The sequence below is a fragment of the Capsicum annuum genome, chromosome 3, assembly GCF_002878395.1.
Source record: "Capsicum annuum cultivar UCD-10X-F1 chromosome 3, UCD10Xv1.1, whole genome shotgun sequence".
In the NCBI taxonomy this organism is placed as follows: Eukaryota; Viridiplantae; Streptophyta; class Magnoliopsida; order Solanales; family Solanaceae; genus Capsicum; species Capsicum annuum.
The window spans coordinates 230,808,778-230,822,785 of record NC_061113.1 but is presented as its reverse complement, the minus strand read 5'-3'; positions in this window follow the sequence as shown (position 1 = coordinate 230,822,785).

The window sequence follows — 14,008 nt, the reverse complement described above, 5'->3', positions numbered from 1 at the left end:
TGTGAAAAGCACAACACATGGTGTTAGTCTTTGTCACTCCCTTCTTCTTCTACTTCCCAAACTAAATTTTTTTTTTCAGTTCATAGGCTTCTCTCTTCTCCATTTTCAACACAAATCGACAATCCCTACCACTTAATTTTCGATCATCGCTACTAATTTTCAACTATAAACAGTTAATCAAAAGGGTCTCCACTATATATTGTTTTTATTTTTGAGTTCGTTTTTACTTGATTTGGGTATGTTTTGTTATGTGTTTTTCGGTTAGATTATGAATTTGATTTGTTTTGTTGGGCATTGATCTGTTTTGGTGTTTCGGGTGATCGTTGGAGTGTTCAAAATTGAATTTAGATTGGTTTTCTTGATGTGGATATGACTGATTTTAATCTGTATACGTATGTGGGTGTGGAGGAGGGAGGGGGGGTGAAGAAGAAAGAAAGGGAGGGGGATATATATATATATATATCACTTTTTAAAAATATACATATATAAAAATAGTATGTGTGTGGGATTATTTAAAAAAAAAAAAAAATCTTACGTGGCAATGACATAGCACTGATGTGACGTTGATTTGGCAGTGACATGGCGCGTGTATAGTGCACTCTCCATTGTGAGTGTGGGATTTTGATTTCAAGGTTGAAATTAATTCATTTGAAAGTTGTTAAGGGGGTATATAATTATCTGATTAGTTTAGAGTATAAAATAAATTTTACTCACAGATTGAGGGGGGATTTGATGTCTTTTCTCAATAAAGAATAATCACTTTATAAAAAAAAAGTTCACAAAGGTTAAATCTTTTCATTGTTCGGAAAATCATTCTCAACACTAATTTTATAAATCACACAACTATATATATAGTCGGAGATCTTCTAAAAGCAATCTCTCTATTTTATCTGAAATAGTGGTATGGACTGTGTATACTTTACCCCTCTTCTCTAGACTTCTACTTCCCCGCATCTCACTTTATGAGAATACACTAATATATTATTGTTGTTGTTCTCTCTATATATAGGCTTTGCTAACACACTACCGAGTCGTTTGGTGTGAGACATAAGGCACAAGTAGTTTCAGAATAAAATAAAAGATTGTTTTATCTCATGTCCTGATTGGAGGTATTAGTTAATATCGGGATAACTTATCTACCATTTACACCATAGTGATGGGATAAAATATCTCATATAGGTCCGAGATAACTAATCCCCAAATTAATTATTTTGATATAACTATTTTCCAACCAAACGAACCCGTGTTACCAACGTACCCATTTTTTTCTTCTCAAAATACTCCTGTCAACTTTCTCGATCACAACACATTAGTAAGAGAGGTTTCATGATTTTTTCACCTAAAAATCTAAACCCAACCTCTCTTTCTCCTCTTTTGCTTTTTTACGCACACTCCGGTGAGGTGGTTGAGAGCTCGGGAGATGTTGAACGATAAATTTGTCATTAATGATGGGTTAACCTTGCCATTGCTACACCAATTGCTAAGTACAAAAAAAAAATAAAAAAATCAGAAATTTAAATCCACTTCTCTCAGCTCAATTATTTTACTTGAAACGGATTTTTATTGGATAATATCTTCAATTTTTCTTTTCATAAAACTGCATCGTCCATTTTGTACAATTTATATGATTTGTAGAGCTTTGGGAACTGAAATCACAAATATCTTTGAGATTGAGATTTGAGAGAATGAGAGAATTTTTTTCTGTGAAAAATGATTTGAAATTATAGGATATTTATAGAAAAAATTTTAAATTATTATTTAAAAAAAAATAATGAAAAATTGGTCAAATGGCCGTTGGACTCCCAAACGACATTATAGTTGTTGGGCCAACGGTCCATTTGACCGTTGAAAAAGTGGCCAGCAAGTAGCCAACATTTAGGGAAAAAAATATATTAAATTGGGTCGGATCGGATAACTGGTGTGCCTGAGACGGTTTTATTACTGGGCAGGTTCATCAAACCTATCAATTGAGACGACCCAGCCCGGGACTGGCGATCTAGTAACCCGGAGGCCCATCGGGCAGGGCTAAATGGGTTAGCCCGACCCTAATGACAAATTTACTATAGATACATAAACGTCGTAATTATTGTCTATGCTGGACACGTAAAAAAATGCTTTCTAAACCATCCCAAAACACGCCGAGGGGGGATGGAGTAGGAGTTTGGCTATGAAATATATTAGAGTTGTTTTGAATTTATATAAGTAATAAGTAATTTGGAGTAAAAAAAATGAAGACATCTCTCTAGTATTTTATTATTTTTTTTTAAAAGGGAAAAAAGAGATTTCTTTGCTTAAAAGCGAAAGTAGAAAATTTTATTAAAACGAAATACTTATCAGAATCAGAATAAAATAAATATTTCCATGACCAAATTGTCCATTTATTTGGTCCCAACTGGTAGTCTGACATTTTGATATGTATCCAGTAATTTCATGTGCTTCATCAAATCTTGCCAGTAAGGCAGCTTGCCCAAAAGAGCTCAACCTTCTTCTATTATATTACCTCTTATGCAATTACCAAAATACCCCTCCATTTCTACTTAATTACATACCATGCCCCAATATATAATAATTCCATTGTTTCATCATAATGATTTAAATATTTAATATATTCTATTAATTTATATTAATTAACTATAACTACATATTGGAAGTAAATTTTTTTTATTTATTTAATTGGTTATCATGTTCAAAACTAATTCGTTACCACGAATCACAATAATTAATAACTTAAAATATTTAAAAGACATATAGAAATTTTATTGACTCTAATTATTTTAGCAATGTCACATAAACTGAGATAAAAGAAAAAGTACTGCAAATCATAATAATTAACAACTTAAAATATTTAAAAGATATCTAAAAATTTTAGTTCATTCTCAAAATTGTATCGAAGCCACATAAATTGGGACACAAGGAGTAAATTTATTATTTGACAATTACATAAAAATTATTATAAATCACAATAATTAACAAGTTAAAATACTTTTTAAAAAATAGATAAAAATTCTATTCAACTCTCAAAATTTTATCAATGCACCATAAATCATAACAAAATAAAAAATTATCTTAATTAATTGCAACTAAATATTTAAAGTAAATCAATTTTATTATTTTAATTGACTTTTATATAGAAAATTAGTCTTTTTATTTATTTATTTATTTTAGTAAATTAAAATTTTAAAATTATTTTTTTCTTATATAGAAATACTAATATTTAAACTTAACTCAAAATTTTTAAAGTACATTAATAAATTTAATTTAATAAAATAAATTTCTAATGAATATTTTCTTAGAATTTGTGTTGAGGTCAATATGTATCAAGTTAAGAAGAAATAAAGAAAAATATATAGTAAAATTTTATTATTGTGAAAGATAAATACAATGTACTATCCAATAATGTTTAATAATATCATATTTTGCATATGCAAATATAGCATCCCCTATTTAATTAATATACTATTTCGGTGAATTATCGATGATTACTATTGGATATGATAAAATTATATTAATTTTTATAGTAATAACATAATCAATCGCTCTTAATTAATTATTATGAGTCATCTAGGTATTAAGAAAATAAATAATATTTAATGAAAAATAAAATAGACATAAAATGTAAAATTAACTCTTAATTATTTAAATTAAATTTTGTCTTTCGAACGATGATTTTATTATATCACTCTTTATTATAAGTCATTTATGTATTAGAAAAATAAGAAAAACAAAATGATATGTCAACATAAAATATTTGATTGACTATCAAAATTATATTAGTGTCACATAAATTGGGACGGGACAGAAGAAGATATAAAGCAACATATATTATTTAAAATGAAATAAAAAGTACTGTAAATAACAATAATTAACAAAAAAAAAATTGACTGATTTCTGTTGCTTCAATCATGATTTTAATGTGTCACCCGTAATTAATTATTATAAGTCACTTATATATTGAAAAAATAATAATATTGAATCCATGATTTTACTATATATATATATATATGAATAAAAATTTTCATGATATTTAAAAAAAAAAAAATTACTACATATACTCAAAGGGCAAAAGAGTAAAAACACACAAGAGATAAATGTTGAGAAATCAAGAAGCACCAAATGGATTATTAACATTTGTAACATTCAACACATTTCTAAATGTTTCCAAATTCTTCTTGAATCAACACATACACATAATAAAAATAATAAATAGTAAATAATAATAATTACATTTTACTATATCACCCCTAATTAATTATTATGGTCATTTAAGCATTGTACCACTTAAGTTAAAATAGAAAAAATATTATAAATCACAATGATCAAAAATTTAAATTATTTAAAAAATATAATTGGCTATCGTCGATACAAAACTCTGGACAAGAGAGTAACATATATTATTCAAAAATTACATAAAAAGTATTATAAATTACAATAGTTAACAACTTAAAATATCTAAAAATAATTTAATATGTTATATATTTCAAAAAAATTACATGAAAAATACTAGAAATCATAATAATTAACAACTTAAAAAATTTAAAATATATAAAATGTTTGTCGACTCTTAAAATTATATTAGTGTCACTGAAATTGGAATAGAAGAAAAGTATTATAAATCACAATAATTAAAAACTTAAATTATTTTTAAAATATAATTGACTATCAATGCCACAAAAATTTGGACAAGAAAAGTAACGTATATTAATTTGAAAATTACATAAAAAAATATTATAAATTACAATAGTTAACAACTTAAATTATATAAATACATATTAAAATAACATATGTTGAACTCGTGCTAGATTACGGATGAATCCTAGAAAACATATGCAACCCCTTTATTAACAAATTTTATTTAAATATATCAAGATTGAAAAAATAAATAAATATCTTAATGTTGGATCCGTGCTGACACGGGTCATGCTCCTTTAGTCAAAGTTAAAATTGATGGTAGGTTCTTTTTTGTTCCTCTTATTTTTAGGTTTTCATATGATGTTTGTCGTTCGTATTGATGTTTGATTAATTTAAATTTATGGGAGCTGCTAAATGACCATAATTTTTTGGCCATAAATGTACAAAGACCATACTAATCTTTTCCTTAAATGAAAAAGATGTAAATTTTTAATATTAAATGCAACTAAAATTTATGTGGATAAGTTATCGCTATCATTAAATATGAAGGAAAATTATTAAATTAACTTTAGTATGTGGACCCACCTAACTTCATTCATTGCATTTTCATCTTTCCCCCTCAATCTTCAATTTAGTCTTCTTCTTTTTTAAATCAAAATTTAAAACTAATTTTATTACCACATTGATCATAATTATTTAAAATATTTTTTAGAAAAATTCATCAACGACTATTGATATATTGATCATAATCCTTTAAAATATTTTTATAAAAAGTTCATCTATGATTAACTATTTTTGAACTTATCACACTAATAATTTTATTGTTATATAAAAGTCATTCAATTCTAAAGTTTATCACGTTTTTTTTAAAACAATACTTAGGGTTGATAAATATGAACGATATAATTTTTATAATGTGTCAGTGTTTATTACATTTAAAGTATTTTGAATTTTGATTGCTAATATTGAAATATTTTCAAATTAGACTTACAAAATTAAAAATTTATTTCAATATAATTTAAATATAATAATTAATAAAATTATTTAATTAGAGTACACATTTTTTGCCATAATTTTTGGCCTAAAAATGACCATAAATGTATAAAGACTATACTCACATTTTCCTTTAATAAAATAAATAAATCTTTACTATCTTCTAAATTCAAGAATTTAAATATAACTAAATTTATGTTGAATAAATTATGACTATCATTAAATATGAAAGAGGAATATTTATTTAACTTTAAAATGGGAGATCCGCCTTAATTTCACCTTCTATCCAATCACACCCTCCCTTTTCGTCCTTCTCCCTCAATTTCTCTTTAGTTTTTTTTTTTAATCAAAACTTAAAACTAATTTTATTATATATTGATCATAATTCTTTAAAATATTTTTGGATAAAGGTCGGTGGTGGTTAACTAAATTTTGAATTTATCACAGAAATTTATTTATTTATTTATTATATAAAGGTCATTTCATTTTAAAGTTTATCACAAAAGTGTTTTTCTTAAACAATAACTAGGTTCAACAAATATGAAAAATATGATTTTATAATGCGTCAATGTTTATCATGCCTAAAATATTTTAAATTTTGATTATCATTATTGAAATATTTTCAAATTAGACTTATAAATTATTTAGATATAGTTTAAATTTATTAAAATGTAATAATTAATTAAAACTATTTGATTAGAGGATATATTAATAGTGAATATTAGTTATATTCACAAGTTATCACATTACCGTAATGTAGAGGTACAGAATACAACAATAATGCGTCTTGATATATTTAGTTGTTGTTAACTAGGGTCCACAAATGTAAATTTTATGATTTTCACAATTTTTATAATGTGTCAATATCTATTATGTGTATAATGATTTGAATTTTAACGTCCGTTAAGGAAATATATTAAATTATATTTAAAATTTATCTAAATATATAGCTTAAGTTTTATTTAAATATAATATTACTTAATTAGAGATCATATTATACGATTTTTATAATATGCCGATGTCTACCATGTTTAAACTGTTTTGAATTTTGATTGTCGATATTGATATATTTTGAAATTATATTTAAAAATTATCGAAATAAAATTAAAATTTATTTAAATATAATATTTAATTAGATTTCTTAATTAAAGGACATATTTATAAAAATTATCAGTAATAATTCACAAAGTATCAAATCAGCATAATCTAAGGATCTAAGGCTACAACATTAATGCGTCTTGATATCTCAAGTTGTTGTTAACTAGGGTCAAACACATGTGAACTGTATAATTTTTAGGATTCTATAATGTGTCGACGTCTACTATGTCTAAAGTGTATTCAAATTATTTAAATATATAGTTTAAATTTATTGCAAGATGGCTCGGACACCATTGCTATAAAAAAACAATTTAAACATAATTAATAATTAGAGCCCGTATTAAGAACATACATAAATGATAATTCGGAAGTTATCAAATTAGCGTAACACGAGAGTCTAAGCCCCCCACAACATTAGCGGAAGACTTTTTAGGATTGTTGTTAACTAGATTGACACACATTAACTATATGAGTTTTATGATTTCTATAATGTGTTGATGTCCATCATATCTAAAGTAAGACTCGTATTTGATAGCAACTAACCTTATAAATGATACTAAATCGATATTCAAGATACATACATACATACATACATACATACATATATATATATATATATATATATATATATATATATAAGTAATATTATAAAAATAATTGATTCATGTTTTCACTTTAAATACTTAAGTTATTTGTAATTTTATTTAAATGTAATATTTTATTTTATTCTTTCACTTTAAAATTATTTTATACATAATTTTTTTAAATGTTAAAAAAATAGGTATAATATTACGGAAAGTATAGGTGTAAGATTTTCATAATATAGCATATGTATGCTTAATTTACATAATTAGGGTCAACACTTATGAATTATATAATTTTCATGATTTCTATAATATGTCATGGTCTATCACAACTAAAGTATTTTAAATTTTGAGTGTTGATATTGAAATATTTAAAAGTTATATTTAAAAATAAATAAATATATAGTTTAAATTTTATTCAAATATAATAATTTATAAAATTACTTATAAGAGCTCATATTAATAGAAAATATAAGTAATGATTCATAAGTTGTCAAATTGGCATAAAATAAGGGCACAAAAACTACAATATTAATTTTTTAGTACTCTCCTAGGTTGTTGTTAACTAGGTCGAATAAACTTCTTTGAAAAAAGATTACAAAAATACAATACTAAATTTATAATGTGTCTAAATAGAGATTAAATTTTTTTATCATTAAATCAAACACTAAGTTTCATCACAATAATATATTTGCCGATCTAATTAAATCAGATTTTTAATGATTTGATTTGATTTGATACAATCTTACCGAGTATTACGAGTAAATTTGAAAGATAATTTAAATAAATCAGTGATTATAATATAGTTATTTTTAATTAACTAATTATAGCCGATTTAAATAAAATTTTATTGTGTTTAAACTTAAGTTTTATCTTGATCAATTATTTTAATGATTGTTATGACTCTCAAACATTATTTATTGGAATAATACTTTTATGGTCTATTATTAAATTAAATTAAATTAACTAATAATTACTGCAAATGTAATTATTATTAGTTGAACAAGGATTAATAACTGAACATAATAATTATAAAAGTGTATCTATACAATAATTTATACCTAAATAAATGGACAATTAAATTTAACTGTTTTTAATAAACTAATTATATTAAGTTTAAATAAATTAATTTTACTAAGTGTTACATTATGTTTGTTCGATAATAATACCTTTATTGCAATGGCGTCGATAGAAGTTCAGTATTTTAAAATGAAATCTATGTAATAAATTATAGTCAATTTTTTGATGAAAGAAAACCTCATTATAAAGAGAAAAATGAATAAATTAAATTTCATTTTTTTTGACTTAATTATCGATTAGAAGATTTAGCTTGTATGAATTATTATTGATTTGATACCAATAATGAGCTATTTCAGTATCTTAAGCATACATATATATATATCTACGGTTAAAATTAATTGATAGTCTTGTCTCACCTATAGAGTATTTGAAGTGTCATCAGAGTTGTCGACGATTGGATCCAATTTTATAGCTTGTAAATTTTAAATGTAATTTTTAAAAATAAATAATTATATTAACTTTGATTAACTAATTATGTCAAATCTAAATAAAATTTTAATAAGTCTCACACAAGCTTATCCAAATCAAGTGTTATGAGAATTAGTCTCAAATCAATTTCATAAAATCGCTATTATAGCTATTATATGTCTTTTAATTTGTTATTTTCTAATAGTACATAAAAATTGTGGTCAAATGATTCATGTGTTCTAAATTTTAAAGATAGAATATTTTTAAGTCACAAATATATCAATTTTTAAAGTTAAATGACGTTTATGTTTGAATTTTTTTATGTGATGGAATCAATGTTATGTAATAGCAGATAAATTTTACATATCTTTGATTTCAGTTATTCAATTTTTCAATTCTTTTTAATTTTCACCTACAACATGCCTAGTGTAAGTGAAAAAATTATTTTTCACACGATAAAAGTTAATTTAGCAATAGTAACCTCAGCTTGTAGCCGTAATAAATTATTTCAAACAAAATATCATAATTAATTAATATTTCTACTTCAGGTTATTAAGAAATGTGAAAACAATTAAATGTGGACATAGTTAATTTTTATTTAGAGTACTAAGAAATTACGATAATGATTAGCTTAATAGCTATAATGAGTGATTATTTTGGGTTGATGTTCATTAGGGTCAACAATTATGAACTCTATGATTTTTATAATGTGTTAATATCTATCACGACTAAAGAATTTTGAATTTAGACAATCGTTATAGAATTTTTTTTAATTATATTTTTAAACTATTTAAATATGTTGTTCGATTTTTTTAAGCATAAAAATAAAATCACGTAGTTAAACTTCGTATCAATAACAAATATAATTAATGATCCACCAGTTAATAATTATATTTTTAATTCACTAGTTAACAAATACAATAATTAAAGTATGTAGGATCGTAAGACCATATCATTAATGTGTGACTTTCTTGAATTGATGTTTAACCAATATTGACTTTTTTTGAACTATATAATTTTTATTTTGTGACAATATCTATCATGTCTAAAGTAATTTGAGCTTTAACTATCACTATTGAAATATTTTTAAACTATATTTTTTAAACATAAAAATTAATATAGTTCCTTAATTAGAAGTCATATGTATTAATAAAAATATAGATAATGGTTCCTAACTTATCAAATCGGCGTAACATAGTGATGCAAGACTACAACATCAATGTATGTCTCTCTTAGGTTATTGTTAATTAAAGTCGACACTTATGAACTATATGATTTTTATAACTTGTCAATGTCTATCAAGTCTAAAGTGTTTTAAGTTTTTATTGTTTTTATTAAAATATTTTTATATTATATTAAAAATTGTTTAACTATGCAAACTTTTAGTTTTAAAACTCGTAAATAATTTTTTTCTTTTCTTTATGTATTCTTCTTATCATTTATATATAATTTAAATGTAAGATTAATATAGGGTAATTTTTTTTTCAACTAAGAAATTTTTATGCGAAATTTTCAAATATTATGTTGACTTCTTTTTGCTCTACTTCTAAAAATAGATAGAAAAGATTTGAAATGAAAAAAAAAATCGTTTGAATTATCATGAGAAAAATTATATCATAATTAAAATTGTACAACTGAATTCATAAAAAAGTAATTAACTTTTTTTGTTGGAAATTTCGATAATTGCTTATTTTATGTAATACTAAACTACGAATCAGATTTCAACAAAAATAAAAAACTAAAAGTTATTCAAAATATTGATAGGTTTTAAGATATATATCTTTACCTCCTATTTATCTATATAAAATAAAGGGATATAAAATTTAGAATCAAAGATTAAAAAAAAAAAAGAATTATTTATGTGATAAAAACACACAATTAAGTAGATATAATACATAAATATATAATGTTAAATTAAAAAATTCAGATAATACTACTTTGGTGACACTTATTTTGGATATATGAGAATATAATTAATTAATTTTATATTATTATTTTTATCCTAAACTATTCTTTTCAAGCAATAAGTACTATGCAATCATATTTATGAAAATTATTTTAATTTGTCCATTTTTATGTATTGGGATAGTTTCCAATGTATTGGAAAAAAGTAATAAAATAAGTAATAAAAGAATTTTAAATTTAAGATGAAAGGGATAAAAATATCCAAAGAAAACTAGTTTAACATGTGAATAAGATTTATTACTATTATGATCAGATTATGATCAAATTTTATGACCAAAACGATTTTTCCTAAACTGATGGTATGCAGAATCAAGTGGGGACATCTCAGTTTAGTGGTAGTAGAGTTGCAGGTTGACATTCCTATGGTTCATTAATTAAGCATCCTCTTAATCAGTACTACTAATATGATTTAATGAGCACAGACGAGTTTGTACCGATATACTCATATTCATTAATCATCATTAAATGTACTTTCTCCGTTTATTTTTATTTATTTATTTTTCTATTGACACAGAGATTAAGAAATAGTAAATGATAAGAGTAATTTTATCATATTACTTTTTGAATTTAATAAATTTAATATTTTGAAAATGCATCAGATAATAAATCATATTTAATGTTAATGGTAAATTATGTAGAAATTTATAAATTATTCATTAATTTTATGAATTGGATAAGTATTGTTGGACATTTTAAAATAAAAAAATGAATAAATAAATATGAACGAATGCAGTATCTTCTAGCATGTATCATATATTCATTGATTTGATATAAATATATGATAAAGATTAATTTTTACTAATCCACGTTATGGTTGGACTTTGCCGGTAGTAACGACTTAAAGGAGAATTTTGTAGATACATTATTCATGCAATATCATACAAATTGAGAAGGATGGGATACAAAGGATGTTTTTGTTATCGAGAAAACTATTTTATAAAAATAAAGTAAGGAAATCATTTATTTTTCAGAAAAAAAAATCTTTTTTGAGATTAAACGAGGTGGAGGCTTTCATATAAATATCTTTTTTGATATCATCATGGAGAAATATTTTTGGCATTCATTTGACGAAGAAGAAGGTGTTTGGATTGACTTATTATTAGGTGTTCTTAATTTTTAAGCATTTTTTAATTTTTGAAGGTGTTTGACAAAGACACAATATTTTTAAACACTATACTTTAAACTTAAAAAGCAAAAAAAGAAAAAATTGACCAACTTTTGACTTTTAGCTTTTAACTTTTAACTTATAAATCACTAGAAAAGCTAATCTAAACATCCTCATAGTCAGTTTGTGAAACAACAATGACAATAATAATTTGCATTATAGTCAATTTTGCTGCTGGCACAAGAATAATTCCGTCATAGTTCGTAGGTGCATTTTAATATTATAAAGGCAGTATTAATATGGCTCATAATGGAGTGTCGATTGTTGTACATTGCTTAGCACTTTAATCCCTTAGGTTAGTGGAGTATTTGGAGAGTTTCTTCCAATTCTCATGCATTAGTTTCTCTAATTTATGGTAGATAATGATCTTTATTTCTATTGAAACTCTTATAGTCCGTATAAGAAAAAAAAAAAAACTCTTATAGTCTATAGCTTTTATATATATATATAAAGGGTGTTTTCTTCCTTGTATTAAGTTAAGGAGAAATAACATGTTTTGAAACGTAAAGTGTTGTATTTTGAGTTAGTGTAGTAAGGGGTGGGCATTCGGTATTCGCTTCGATATTTTCAAAGTTTGGGTTCGGTAATCGGTATTTGAACATCAATACCACATACCATACTTATGAACATATGTTCGTTAATTCGGTAATTGGTAAATTAAACTTCGGTTCGGTACGGTATTTGATTTTATCATATTAAAGTTGGAGAAGTGCAAATGTACGTTTAAACTTCAAATAATATATTTAATAGAAACCTTATTTAGTATTCTTTTTGTTTCTTTTTACGAATATATTATCAAGTTTCAAGAGATTTTTTGGAATGACTAATACTATTGTCTATTGGGTTGGTTATATATATATATATATATATATATATATATATCTTGAACCAAACGGTATTGATATCTTGAACCAAACCCAACTTCGAATACTGAAATGTAAAAATTTTACTCCCAAATAACATACCAAATACCAATTACCAAATTTTTTGGTTCGGTTCGGTAATTCGATTTTCGGTATTTTATGCCCAGCCTTAAGTGTAGTCAATGGCAGAGTCAGGATTTTCATTGAGGGGGTTCAGAAGTATATATACGATCTAGTCGAAGGTGTGTTCAATATCTACTATATATGATAAAAAATATTTTAACCATGTAGTGTAAAAATAATATAATTTTTTCATCGAAGGGGGTCCGGATGAACCCCTAGAGCAAAGATGGCTCCGCCATTGAGTGTAGTGAAAGAGAGAGTTGAGATAAAGAAAAGTATCTTAAGTCTCTAATTATATTTACTATACATAAGAGAGCAATTATATGTTTGAAAAAAGTGTTCTTTTGATCGAGTTTTTACTTTTCAACTAATTTAAAGTTGTTTGAGTTAAACGATATTAGGTCGGGCTGTTGTATCTTGGAGGGGATAAGTCAAGAGTGATTTTGTTGGATTGGTGTAGATTATGCCACAACGGGTTTGAATCTTCTTAAAGATAGCGAGATAATCGTGCCTCAACCTTCGATTTAAGTTCATTTTATTTTTTTAACGGTAATTCAATTGTTATAATATATCATCTACACAATACTCCAATCTGTTATCAATGACAACTAATCGAGCTTTTTATCGATAAAAGAATTTCATCAGAATGAAGTTTAATTGAATAAACCCTCTACATCTAATTGGATTGGGCATTTAAAAGACGCGAAACAATGTCTCATGACTTATCTTATATTTTTTTTTTCTTTAAGGGTCGTTTGGTTTGAAAACAAGTTATACCGGGATTAGTTATGCTGGGATAAGTTATGTTGAGATTAGTTGTGCTGAGATAAGTTATGCTGGTATTATTTTTAAGTGGTTGTTTGGTTTGTGGTACTAAAAATAATACATAGTGCATTGTTTGTAAAAATATATTGTTTGTTTACAAAAATAACCCTCACTTTAGTTAATTATTTTTATGTTTGTATTTATATGGTTTTCCCCCCATCAAATTAGAAATTCATATGTCTCTTTTACATAACTAGAATATGTCTCTTTTACATAGTTAGAATATGTCTCTTTTACATAGCTAGAAATTCATATGTCTCTTTTCCCATCAATAT